This window comes from Miscanthus floridulus, chromosome 14, assembly GCF_019320115.1.
Source record: "Miscanthus floridulus cultivar M001 chromosome 14, ASM1932011v1, whole genome shotgun sequence".
Classification (NCBI taxonomy): Eukaryota; Viridiplantae; Streptophyta; class Magnoliopsida; order Poales; family Poaceae; genus Miscanthus; species Miscanthus floridulus.
The window spans coordinates 34444376-34459090 of NC_089593.1; the positions used below are offsets into that span (position 1 = coordinate 34444376).

General features: G+C 49.5%; 1 pseudogene; it reads left to right on the top strand.

Annotated features, from left to right (window-relative positions):
- Window positions 1-14715, top strand: part of LOC136503330 (4-hydroxy-7-methoxy-3-oxo-3,4-dihydro-2H-1,4-benzoxazin-2-yl glucoside beta-D-glucosidase 2, chloroplastic-like) — a 33543-nt pseudogene that overhangs the window by 283 nt on the left and 18545 nt on the right.

A 14715-nucleotide genomic window follows, 5' to 3' on the forward strand; every position in this document is an offset into this window, starting at 1 on the left:
GATAGGAAAGTAGTGTTAACAGTTGTTACAATGACAGCTCATACCTAGAAGAAAAAGAGATGATGTGTGTGAATGCATTGTACGAGCTGTTTGGTTTTACCGACAGTAACGCAAACGCAAATGATTTAAAGCTGCAGACCTTACCTGCGGAAAATGCAATTGAACTAATTTCATTTACGTTTACGTTACTACTGAACCAACCAAACACTATGATATTTTAATTATTTGTTTGATATGCACAAAATAAGTGCTATACATATGATATATATGTGCGTAGATCGAAGGTGGTTAGAATGAAGATGGAAAGGGGCCAAGCACTTGGGATCACTTCTGCCACACTTATCCGGGTAACGTACATATACCCCAGCGGCCCAGCCTTTTTTTTGTTTATAATAATAAGCACGCAGGCTGTATATGTTCCAACAATAAGATGCAATTTTCAGTGTATAACCATCATATGTGATGTCCTTCTTTCCTTAATTCTTCCTTTTCGTTCTTTCATGTGCATATCATCAATAGAAAGTATAGCGGACGGTAGCAATGGGGACGTCGCAACCAATTTGTACCATATGTACCCTGTAAGTACTGAGATTATGCCATTGATGACTAGCTATATTATAATTACCTGGAAGTACCTGAGATGTATTGTATGCAGTTAGCTCTGTTAAACATGTAAATATGTATGATTATGAAGGGATCTATTTTGTATTGTGCAGATTTTTTGTGGCAAAAAATTGTTAATGTATATGCACTACTAACTTAATATGCTTGTTGTCGGAGACCAATATTAGGGTACCCGAAGAGGAGGAGCTAATGACCGTCAACATTGATTCGTCCGCGCGATCGAGAGCACGACTACACAGCTTGCCGGGTCACTTCTCGTCCGTCCACAGAGACCATGGGCCCAGCCTCGTCTGACCCTCGAGGGTTGGCTCCGCCTCGGTGGGCGCTATGGCCGCAGGCTCCGTCTTGCCCAACCCCTGAGGGCTGGCTCCACCTCGCCCGACGTCTGAGGGCAGACTCTGCCTCGCCCGACCCCCGAGGGCTGGCTCCGCCTCGTCCGACGTCTGAGGGCAGACTCTGCCTCGCCCGAGCCCCAAGGGCTGGCTCCGCCTCGCCCGATGTCTGGGGGCTGGCTCCGCCTTGCCCGACGTCTGAGGACAGGCTCCGCCTCGTCCGACCCCAGAGGGTTGGCTCCGCCTCGCCCGACGTCTGAGGGCAGGCTCCGCATCGCCCGACGTCTGAGGGCAAACTTTGCCTCGCCCGACCCCCGAGGGCTGGCTCCGCCTCGCCCGACGTCTCCACCTCACCCGACGTCTTGGGGGCTGGCTCTGCCTCGCCCGACGTTCGAGCGCTGGCTCTGCCTCGCCAGACGTCTGAGGGCTGGCTCCGCCTCGCCCGACGTCTGTGCGCGGCTCCTTCATAACTACGTGCACAGATAAGACAGGGCACTCAAGTCAACCGCAATACCGAGGACCATACCCTGCATGTCTGTAGGAAAGTACCATCAGGATATGACCAGAATGGTGCAGTGAGACTTTCCAGGCATGTCAGAGTCCAAACAGTGTTATAGGCGCTGACATTTGTCTTACAGTGTTGTGGGCACCGCCATTTGCCCTCGGGCACGGATCCTGACAGAAGCACACGACAACCACTACGGTCCAGAAGAAAACTCGAATCACCTATAGTAACAGACGTACGGTCACTACGCCGTCTGCTCCCTATATGGCCGTAGATCAGCACCCAGGTCTGCCGTGTCGCCCGCCGGAGCAGGATGGGATGAGACAACTTGCTGACAATGGCAGGACATGGCATCATCAACGGACAGACGCCCAGCGCGGCCCTATTAGGATCTGCGAACATGAACCTAGCATAGAGCTATTCTTGGCACCGCCTGCCATGTCAGCGGGGCCCGCATAGAGGAAAAGCAAGACCCGGCATCTTTGAAGGACCTCCTTTGCCTCTAGTTTTCCTCTTTTCTCCCATCTATAATCCCTGCTCTCCCTTGGCCTATAAAAGGGAAGGCAGAGAACCCCACTAAGGGGATCGATTCAACACACCACGCATCACATCACACATAGTTGAGCAGCAACCAACCTCTCAGCACCAATTCAACCTTTCCATCAGAGACATGGGACCTGTCCCTCTCTTACCCGTTTATAACCCCTACTACAAACTTTTCAGTGCTAATAACAGGAGCAACAACCACGAACTGGACGTATGGACATTCTACCCAAACCAGTATAAATCTTGTGTCTTTTTAGCACACCATCCGGACCAGACGTGCAATAACACAAATTTACTCGTTGGTGTTTACTCGAAACACCAACACTTGTTAATATATATTGTCATCACCTTCTCTTACGCCAATGACATGGCGAGGCTTGCCAGAGAGGAACCCCTCTCTCTGGAACACCTCATACGGAGCACCCCGATAGTGCTTCCGTTCGGTCTCCGCAATGCCAGGGGGGGCCATTAGCCACCTTGTGGCACAACGCATGATTCCACCTCCCACGAACGATGAATTCATGGGGGTGATCGAACATGCCGTGGAGTCTTTCCACGACCTCCTCACAGAGGAGCCAGAGTTGCCCTCTAGCTCTGACTCCAGTAGGGGAAGCCATCACCCCTCTCGTGAATGCTTCATGATGGGTACACCCGAGGGACACATCGAAAGCATCCACGAGGAGGAGGCTACCCCGGTGAACAACCTCGATGACGAGGCCAAGGGGGAGATAGTGGCCTCACCTCACATGCATGTAGAGCATCTAAAAGCCTAACACCAAGAGATCGAGGAAGTGCGGCTCCAGCTCGAGGAGGAATGCGCGGAGTTCGATTGGGAAATTGAGCGCCACAGAGACGGTGGGTGTGCACGTGCCATGGCCCGCGACGTGAACCAAAGGATCATCACCGACGATAAAGCCCTCCCTCATTTCGTCCGGGCGAGCCAGAACATCACCGCCGCTGTGGCCTTGCTCCATGGCCTTCGAGACACTGCAACGCCCGAGGATCGTCTGGCCCACCACGAGATTCACACGCTGCTCGAGCGTGCTGTGGCGCAGCAGGCCGATAGCTCATTGTCTCGGTGACACAAGCTTGACGTCAGCCAACGCATGCTCTCAGAGCATCCCGGCAGGGACGCGTTGGTCGACCAAGCGCCACAAAGTGGTGGGCAGTGCGTCGCGGTTCTTGTGCATCAGCATCTCGGCTGCAACCGTGACACACGCAACACCCTCGATGCTCGCAGGCGTACCCATGAGGATTTGAGAGAGGGAGATAGCTGCGGCTATCATCCTCATCGTGGCGAACGCTACGACAGGGCCGAGGGCCAAAGCCCGAGCCCTGGCCTACCAGGGCCCTAGGCCTTCGGTCATCACATCCTCAACGCTGCCTTCCTACCAAGGTACCAACCACCAACCAACATCCCGAAGTACTCTGGGGAAATGAACCCCGGACTATGGCTCAAGGATTAAAGGCTTGCCTGCCAAGCCGGTGGTGTGGATAATGATGATTTCATTATCTGCAACCTTCCATTGTTTTTGGCCGATTCGGCACGAACATGGTTGGAACACCTGTCGTCCAACAGAATCCTAAGTTGGGCGGACCTAAAGGAGATCTTCATGGGAAACTTCCAGGGCACATACAAGCGCCCTAGGAACCCATGGGACCTCAAGAACTACCGACAAAAGGCCGGAGAAACCCTCCATGGGTACATCCGATGCTTCTCCTAGCAATGGAATGAGCTTCCTAACGTCGCCGACGCTGATGTTATAGGGGCTTTCCTTTCTAGGACCACCTGCGAGTCTCTGTTTCACAAGCTGGGATGCAAGGGTCCGCGAACCACCAATGAACTCCTTGACATCGCCACCAGCCACACCAAGGGTGAAGAAGCAGTTAGAGCGATCTTCAATTGCCTCAATGGCAAGGCAAAGCGGGATGAGGACGCTGGCAAAGGTGCCTCCAGCCGTCCTGCCAAAAAGAAGAACAAGAAGCAACGGCGCTGTAGCACCCGGTTTTAAGAACAAAACCAAATACACACCATATATAAGCCCAGGAAGTCAAATCTCACATATAGCTACAAATTATGGTAATATCGAAAGACAATGCTCAATATATAACGCACTTAGTATAAAGAATATAACCTTAGATAGCAAACAATGGAAAGATAACTCCGATCTTTGGGTGAAGACTCTAATTCCATAGGGACAACTGACTGGTCAATCACAAGCCTAACTCCTCTAGACTAGCAATCTGGTACCCATCCGGGATTTTTATCCAAATAATTGAAAAAAATAAAGCAAGCGTAAGTATATGTCGTACTCAACAAATATATCATGGGGTTCATGAGGCTCAAAAGGCTGACACTGGTTTAACTGCGATTAGCTTTTAATGAGTCATCTTTTAGCAATTGGGTGGCAACAAGTTTATCACAAGCCCATATAAACACATGATCAGGTAAACATGAATAATGAATAGCATAAACAATAATCATTAGTGAGCATCTTTATCATCGGTATCATTAGTGTTTATCATCATTAACCATTTGTGATCATCTATTCCATAAATATTCCAAGGCCGCTCGTGACCATGAGCACGGCTGATATACCAGTTTTACACTCTGCGGATGTTGTACACTTTCACTATGAGTCATGATTTACCCTTTCGCCCGAGTTAGTTAATCTCTTGACCCACTTCCAAGGAAGGTCGGCAGGGTTCACTATGAAGCCTTTCAAAGGTTCGTCTAACAAGTTAGGGTCATTAGATTTACTCGGCAAACAGATGTAGGAACCCCCCTTCCTAATGGCACAATGACACACAACCTATACACAAGGGGATAGAGGCTGTCCTATACCCGATTCGGCAAGCCATTCTTACGCCAATAAAGGTAACCTCTAACAAGCTAGAAAAGGTCCTCATACTGAGCTAAAGCTAGAGCCATGTAGCCCTCACAGCTATACTGTAAGTCTCGGATAATCACTTACAGATAAGTCCTTAGGGAGAGGAATCTAGAGCACCATAAAAATAGCCCAATGCTCTAGCCCCCTTGTTCCATGTTGCTAGAAAGCATCTTTTAAATGTGTATTGCATATACCATTAGTCAAGTTATAAGATCATGGCTTTAGTTGAGCAATAGCAAAGCTACCCAATGCAATACCCCAAAGGCATCAAGGTACAAGGTAACAAGGTACTAGGAAATCTTTAGTGGTAGTCAAGGTAGACACATGCAATATGAATTAAGTGATTAAAGGTGAATAGGACAATAAGGAAGATCTCATGCTATACTTGCCTTAAAACACCGATCCTTTGATAAGCTTTAATCTTCAACGTTCTTCTTCTTCTTCTTGATCACCACGTTTATCTCACCGACTGGACCAAATCATAAAGCACCACACAAGCATCCATACAATCATATACGAAGCAAACAATAGATCTAAATTAGAATAGTACATCAAACATAAAATCAAGATGAAAAGTTTGTAAAACGAATCTATGTCTTGCTACGAACACACAGACGCGAAGAGCACGCTAATCGGAGCTACGGTTGAAAAGATACAACTACCGAGAGATCTACTCATAAAACTATTAGCTTCATGTGTTTTAATGGTATAAAACATATATAAGATATTTTATAGAAATTAAGTCAAATTTAAGTTTGAATTATAATACTAAAGTAAAACAAATCATATTTTATTTATAAAACCCAATTGCATAATTATTAATCAAGATATAATTTAAACCATGGAATTCCAGAAATAGTGACATGGTAACAACTGTTACTAATGCGTAGATCTCATCGCTATGAATCTAATGCAACTTGAATGGGTTAAAACGGAGTTAAAACATAGAAGGTATGATTTAAACAATATTTCCTTTAATAAAATAATAGATTAAATCTAATCACGAATTTTAAAAGTTGAAAACATACTTAATAGTAGTATGAACATGTAGATTATGAAATTACGAACCTAACGCAATTTGAACGGATTGAATCGGAGTTAAAACGGGGAAGTTATGGCTAAGGCTGGATAACGAGCTAGCTCGACTCGGCTCCGGTCGGCTCGTTCTGGCTCGTTAAGCTCGCGAGCCAGGTATAAAAAATACACAAAATATAATATTTGCATTTATGTAAAGTTAAGAATAATAATAATATAAAAAAAATGCATCTAGACCAGTTCCCAATCAATTTATAGGGTCTAAACCAGTTACCAGTCAATTGTAAAGTGCAAGATATGAAGTAATACAAAAACTAATATAAGTTTTGATACTTTTTTTTCACGAAAGCTTGGCTTGTTTAGCTCGCGAGCGGCTCGCTAGCTGGCTCGAGTTGGCTCGTTATAGCTAACGAGCTAAAATCTTGGCTTGGCTCGGCTTGTTATCATAACGAGCCGAGCCGAGCCGAGCCGAGTCGAGCTAGCCACGAGCCGAGCGAGCTAACGAGCTTCGAGTTTTTCATCCAGCCTTAGTTATGGCTAAAACAAAATTGGTGGCAAAACTATAAATAAGTGAAAACGTATTTTGGATCTAAACCGAAAAAACTACGTTTTCCAAGGAAGAAAACGTAATCTATGATTGCGCTTTGGACCGCGGATTAATTTGCCAAAAACAGAGGGGCTCTTTAGCAAAAAGAACAACGAATGGGAACATTCTAATCTGGGCCATTGATCTAAAAACGGACGGATCAGGATGATGTGTATTTATATTGTATTTCAGGGTTTGTTTTCTTAAAGGAAAACGGCCACAAAACTCATGCATGACCTCATATGATGTCATCAAGCTAGCTAGCAGATTGGAACTGGGCAAAGCCAATTCACGGCCGGGCTGCTCTGCTAACTCCGCTCGCTCGCGCGGTGTCATGTGTTTGCGCGCATGCATGCGGAGGGAGCGCAGAAGCTGTGCGCTCGTCTCGGCTGTGGGTTGGGCATGGCGCCGCTGGAGCAGCCGGCACTGGTGAAAGCGTAGGGTGGCTATAGGCGGCACGGTTTGCCACCGCTACAGAACGAGTGGGAGCTCACGGGAGGCACCTGCGGCATATTTACCTCAACGCGAACCTCAGCCGAAGATCCTCGACGACGGCAAGGCAGCAGGTGAGATCAAGAGTAGTGGCGGCGCTGTAGCTCTGAACGCCGGCTGCGCTAGGATTATGCGAGGAGCGGCGGGTGCTCGGATGTATGTGGGCAGTATGGCACGGAGGCTCGCTATTTATGGCGCTGGCGTGTCTTGCGAAGCACGCAACCGAGTGAGGCGGTGCGGCGTGGGACACTCGACAGCGGCGGAGTCCGGGTTGCTCATGGGTGGAGGTGGGAGATGGAGCTGATGGGCGGACCCAGGCTCAGCGGTGGCGCCACGACTCGGGCGAGGCGGCGCAAGGGCTCCGGATTTATAGGGGCGGAGCGACACGGGCGGCACGGCAAGACGGTGCCGTGGTGGTGTGGGGCTCTTGACGTGGAGGCGGGATGGACACGGACGCTGTCGAAGAACCCGTGCCGGTTATGAGCTCGAGCTGGGGGATGAAACTGATAGGTAGGTCCCACCTGGCAGTGAGAGAAGAGGCGGGGTTGGCTGTCAGCTAGAGAGAGACGGAGGAGTGCGCGCCTACGTGGCTTTGCTAGGCCGGCCTGCTGGGGCTTCATCCTGGGCTTCGCGAGTGGTGGCGGAAGCGGCCTATGCGTGGGCTGCTGTGGAGAGGAAGAGCTACTGCGGTGATGGGCCGCGCACATGGGAGAGCACTGGGCTGCGGGGTTGAGGGAGAACAGGCCGGCGCAGTGGGGAGAGGGAGAGAGTGAGTTTTCCTTTTTTTTCCATTTTTTCTATCTTGTTTTCAAAACCAATTTCAAATGTAAGCCAAATCAAATTCAAATAGAGTTTTGAATATACTTTTCAACTCAAATAAAAATGAGCCATTTTGGTAGGTTTTCTGAAAATCAATTATACAACTTTTTAAATCCTTTTATTTTCAAATTTTCTTTTCTTTCTTTTCTTTTACTTCAAAGCCATTTTTTTCTTTCATTTGCAAAAACAATTTGAACCATTTTAAATTTTCAATCAAAACCACTCAATCAAATACATCAAATGCAAGGGCATGTATGCACAAACATGTTGCTAAACCTTATGATGAATTTTAATTAAATGAAAATTTTTATTTTCCTATATTTTATGAGCACAAAAATTCCAACTTAAATCTTTTTAGCCCTATTTCCAAAAATTCAAATTTTAGGGTGTTACAGGCGCGAGGACTCTCTCGTGGCCGCCGCTGACCATAGGGGTGGTTGGAAGCCCGCGGAGGGCACTCTGAACCACTTCAAAAAACTACTCGAGGGGCCATGCCCAAACCATGCCTTCCTCGTCAAGCATTTGTACAATGAATGCGCCCTCATGAAGTTGTTCATGTCTGGAGGCTCCAACAAAGGGGAGCATGGGAAGGACCCCGACCCTACCACGGATGACGCCGAGGGGAAGGACGACGGCATTTCAACACTAGATGGCTGCCTCATGATCTTTGGAGGATCAGAGGCCTACAACTCTAAGCGCCTCTAGAAGATCGCGCGCCGTGAGGTCTATACGACTGAACCGGCCACGCCTACCTTCCTCCGGTGGTTAGAGTCCGCTATAACCTTCGATCGAACCGACCACCCGGAGAGCATCCCGCGGCTAGGGAGATACCCGCTTGTGGTTGACCCGATCGTCGGCATGAAGCGGCTCACCAAAGTACTGATGGATGAAGGCAGCGGCCTCAACATCATGTACGCCAAGATGCTCGATGCTATGGGCGTCAACCGAGCACACATCTGGCCAACCAGAGCGCCCTTCATGGCATTGTGCCTGAAAAGTAGGCCATGCTGCTTGGGCGGATCGACCTACACGTCACCTTTGGCGGTCCATCCAACTACCAGACGGAGACCCTCGCTTTTAAAGTGGTGGGGTTCCATGAAACTTACCACACCATCCTGGGACGACCATGCTACGCGAAGTTTATGGTTGTCCCCAACTACACCTATCTCAAGCTAAAGATACCGGGCCCAGGCGGGGTCATCACCGTCGGCACCTCCTTTCAACGCGACTACGAGTGCGAAGTCGAGTGCTACGATCACGGCGCAGCGATCGTCGCCTCTAGAGAGCTCACGGCCCTCAAGCAGGAGGTCGCCGAAGAGGCATGAAACATCCTCAATTTTCCTTGAGGGGAAAATCCACAGAATGAATTTTAATATGATAGAACCAAGAACTGATTCCATCATATTATCATATTTTAGTTGATGTCACAGTCATACATCGTAAGATTACAAGAATACAAGATATTACATCACTAGGGAACACACCTATTACAGAGTTAATCTAGCAGAAGACTATCGAGTGAAGGCTCCTCCTTCACGGGTCATCATCAGAGTTGGCGTAGTGCAGCGTAGATTCCATCTCCGAACCAAACTTGAGCGTAGGCATGAGACCTCCTAATCCTTCTAAAGTCAGCATCTCTGAGAAGCAGGAAATCTACACACCGCTAGATGTGTGCAGGCCATGGTCAGCACCGATAAGCTTTAGTGGAAAAGATAAACAAGGGATCTGGCGATCCTAATATTTGGCTGTGGTTTGCATCCTTAGCGTATGAGAAGTATATAACATTAGTAATATAGTAATAATATCCAGTTTTTAACACATTCACCACCACACCATCCATATCCATCCCCCAACCATCCATCCCAAACCATCTCCACACCACCACACCATATCTCATCTCACATGCTCAGGTCGACAGGCCAACTCCCTCTCGGCCTTGTCTCAACGGCCCGCGGCCCCCAAGGCTCACGACCAGAAAATACCCCAAGCCCTAGAGGGAGGAAAGAAGGACTCATCTCCTATCTAGTTTAAGCGAAACCCAGGAAAGGTCCATAGCCGGCAAGTCGGCATATGTATCGATCGATCAACCATACACTCTGCAGAGGTTTCACATACCAACAAGATAGCCATCCTCGACGATGCCCCGTCTAGGCAGATTCTGGCCGCTTGCTAGCCTAGAACGATGCCACCCTACCTCTCAGCCCTGGAACATCCCAAGTCTAGTCTGGGATGGCTGATACTGTGAGTCATAGACAGAGCCGGGGCCCTCCGGATGTCAAGAGCCGGGTCCACAAGGCCTCCTAAAGTCTCGGAAGGGTGTGGGGGAAAAACCGCGCACCCCGTACCTCCTTGCACACGTTCGCCTAGCAATAGTGGCATCGCTCTACCAAGTAGTCCAACCGTCCCGCACCATATAGGGTGAGTGGGATGTAAAGGATTCCCGGTGAATCTGAGTACTAGTAAGTCCTTAGGGATTGACCAAGCCAGAATGTCTTCATCAGGGTTTCCATTTTACGTGCCACCACAGCACCTCTACCCTGGGCTCCACCTCTCTGAGGTTCACACCCAAGGCCACCTCCAATTACCATTTACCCGCCACAGGTATTCCATATCCAAGTGCCCAGGTAGCACCACATGGCAAGACTCGCCCTAGGCTCATCGTTATTCCAGCTCGGTCGACACAACCCTCACTCTCCACGCACCCAAGACACACGATGCACGCTCACACACCACCAAGTCCGGCACCCATAGCCAAACCATTCCCAGGGGGTTCACCACCAGCATCACATCCCTGATATAATGCGAAGTGGAGTTAATAATAAGTATAGTGGTGTAATATGCAAGCAAGCAGGCAAGTAAGCATATATAAGCGAGCGAATGCGCAAAGTAGGGTGACGTGGTAGAGTGGGTTGCATTAGGGTAATAATGGCTCAGGCAGTAGCATGCATCAAAGTACTAGCAAAGGAATAATTATAAAGTGCTAGCAGTTCTAGATATTATGCAATGTCTAATAGGATTCTCTAAAAGAGGGTGCTGCCATGACACCTGCGATGTCGAGGTAGTAGTGGTACAAATCTTCGTTAGTCGGTGTAGTCGATTAGCAAGGTCTCCTCCTCCCAGGGTCCTTTCACTTTTGGTGGAAAGGCATGAAGACAGACATTGTGGGACATGTGGCATGATGTGACACCTATAATAGAGTCAAGGCTGAACATCAAAGGCCTGCAGGATTGTTAAAGCCTCTTGACGTTCGTGAGTGGAAATGGGATAACATATCCATGGATTTCATAGTTGGATTGCCCCGTTCACAGAAAGGCAATGATTCCATTTGGGTGATTGTTGATCGTTTGACCAAGGTTGCTCACTTTGTACCAGTTAAGACCAAGACCAATGCCAAAAAGTTAGCAGATCTATATGTTGAGCATATTCTCAGATTGCATGGAGCTCCCTCTAGTATTGTATCTGATCGTGGTCCTCAGTTTATGTCCTAATTCTGGGAAGCCCTGCACAAGTCCATTGGAACCAAACTTGATTTCAGTACCGCTTATCACCCACAGACAGATGGACAGACTAAACGAGTGAATCAGATCTTAGAAGACATGCTTCACGCTAGTGTACTGAATTATGGCTCTGATTGGGAGAAATGCCTACCCTATGCAGAGTTCTCTTACAACAACAGCTACCAAGCCAGCATCAAGATGTCGCCGTTCGAAGCTCTATATGGTAGACCTTGTAAGACACCTTTGATGTGGTCCCAACCGGGAGAAAGATCATTTTTTGACTCCGCTAAGATTCAAGATGCCGAAGAAGGAATTGCTCAAGTGAAGGAGAATTTGAGAATTGCTCAAAGTCGATACAAGAGCTATGCTGATAAAAGAAGAAGAGAACTTGAGTACAATGTGGGAGATTTCGTCTATCTCAAGGTATCCCCGCTACGTGGAATTGTCAGATTCCATGTGAAAGGAAAGCTCGCCCCTAGATTTGTTGGGCCATATAAGATCCGCAAGAGGATTGGAAAACTCGCTTACAAACTTGAGCTACCTGAGGAATTGGCGGGTGTACATCCCGTATTCCATGTCTCACAGCTACGCAAGTGTTTGGGAGTGCTCGATGAAGTAATCCCGACTAATACACTTGACAGTCAGAACACTCTTGAGTATAAAGAACATCCTATCCGAATTCTGGGTAGAGATACCAAAGGGACCCGAAGCAAAACTATTCCTATGTGCAAGATCCAATGGAGCAATCACACTGAGAGAGAAGCAACATGGGAGAAAGAGTCTGACCTCCGGCTACAATATCCTTATCTCTTCGAAGGATATGTTACGCTTTAATCTCGGGGACGAGATTCTGTTAAGGGGGTAGGACTGTAACAACCCAAAAATCCACACACCAAAAATCCCAACTACAATTTTTTTTTTCTTCAAAACCCCATGTGATGATGAGTGACATTTGTAGGAGCTAACCCTAAGTGTTGCATTAGTCATAATCCAACTAAACAAACTCATAATCATAGCATGTCACTTGTTGTATATGTGTGTGTTTAAAATCCCTAACACATACATTCTTGCATGCATTTTAATTCTAAACAAGTGAGTTGCCTTTTATTGATCTTTTGTTGTGCAAATAAAAGTGACCACTTATAATTAATTTATTATGCAATAAATTAATCACCTAAGTACCACCTAAGTATGTGGGCCCCACCTACTAGCCCTAAGCTCCACCCTTAATCAAGGTGCACACTTGTACATGAAACTAAATAAATCAAACCCTAACCAAATTGGCAACAAATAAAAGAGAAAGGAAAACAAGATAGAAAAAAATAAGAAAAAGAGAAAGGAAAGAAGAGGGAGCAGCAGCAGCCCAGGCCTGCTCGGCCTTGCGAGCCAGCCCGGCCGAGCCTGCCTGCCCTCCCACTCGCACACACAGCCCACGAAGCCAGCCCAGCAACACCCTACCGCCCACGCGCGCACAAGCCGCTGATGAGCCGGACCCACCCGTCAGCCGTCATGCACCGAACGCTGCCGCATCAGGACAAGCTGACAAGCGGGCCCCCTCTGTTAGCCGCCCAGCTACAACGTCATCGTCTTCCCCACGCTCCCTCCACCATGCGATCGTGAGCCGACCACGGAGCAGGCATGGGCCTGGGGTCATGCACATCGCATGACCCTGTCCCCCACCTTAGCGCCACGCCCACGTAACCGCCCCCACACGTGAGATCTATCCGATGCGCTCGGCGCATCACCAGCCATTCCGCCATCCGCCATGGATGAGCATGGAGCTCAGCCTATAAAAGGAGGACCCCAAGCCCTAGCCCTCCATTCACCTCGCCGCCGCCGTGTGGTTCGCACCAGCACACTAAGACGAGGGACAAGAGGAGAAGGAGAGGCGCGGAGAAGGACGCCACCGCCGGAGTAGAGGAAGGCCCCACCGTCTTCTTCCACGAGCCGGCGTAGCACCACGCACCGCTACACAGCCGCACCACCACTCCGCACCGCCAAGCACACCACGGTGAGCACCTTGGCTGAGACCTCTCCAAGCCCATCAGGAACGCCATCGCAAGGCACGTGCTCGCCGCGCTCACAACACCCTACGGCGAGGCCACCACGGTGTGATTACGCGCCATCACGGCCAACATCGACCTCGCTCCGTGCTTCGCCAAGCTCGTGAACACATGATGCACCCATTTAGTGATGAGGAGAGCATGGGAGAGACCCTGACCACAGGGCACGCCGGAGCTACTCTACCGTGGAACACCGCCGCCATGGCGCAGCCACCGTATGCGCATCCGGCCACCTCGCTGGACTAGGACTGGCCGTAGAGCACCGCCGTGACACCTGGATGATAGCCGTGTAGACCAAGAAGCTGTTAGCCAGCCGCAGCGCCTTGGCCACGTGCACCGGACCTCGGGCGGAGCTCCACCGTGCACCACCACCGCGTGCAGACTCCACCGTGCCTTATGGTCGTCGTCGATGTTACACTATGCCTCCCCGCTAACTGTCTAAAGGAAGACAGGGAACCAGGACCCCACCGTCGAGCACCGCCACGCCGAGCTGCCGTTCACCGTGGCCAGAGCCCTAGGAAGCCCTAGCCGTCGCCCCAACCCCACCGTCGTAGTCGTCATGGCATGGGGAGGCTATTGCCTACCCTAATCGGACGCTAGCGCCGCCGCGGGGGCTCGCCGGTGACCTCACCGCCGACAGGAGCCCCGTCAGGGAAGAGAAGGGGATTTTCCCATCGCCGGCCACACGTCCGTGCACTTCGTGCATGTGAACCGAACCCTGGGAAGGAGTAAGTTTACCAAGTCCTTCATAGACCGGCTCTGCGGTCTATGGACCAACGCAGGCGGGTTCAAAATGAATCGCGCCTCACCTGCACCCGTGGACCACGGCCCGTTAGTGGCCCAGTAAGATGACGTGGCCGTACCAGCACGCGCCACGTGGCGGGCCAATGCCCAGCCCGTATCCAGGCCCAACCGGCCCAGTTTGGACCCGGCCTGAGCTGACCGTTGACCAGGCCCACAAGTCAGCGACACAGAGCCACTGGACCCACTTGTCAGTGGGAGACGTCATGCTGACGTCATGATGACGTCATGTGGGTCCCACCTGTCAGTGATAAACACAGCCGAGGTGACATCATGATGATGTCACGATGACATCAGCTGCTGATGTCAGCAGCTCTGGACCCACCTGTCAGTACCAGAGCCAAGACGATGATGTCATGCTGACGTCATACTGATGTTAGCATGCCACGTGGACCAACAGGAGCGTGACACGTGTTAGCACGATATTAATTCAACCTTTTCCCATTTTCAGAAATGATTGAAACTTTGGAAATTCATAACTAATTCATACGAACTCAGAAAAATATAAGACTAGGACCAAAATT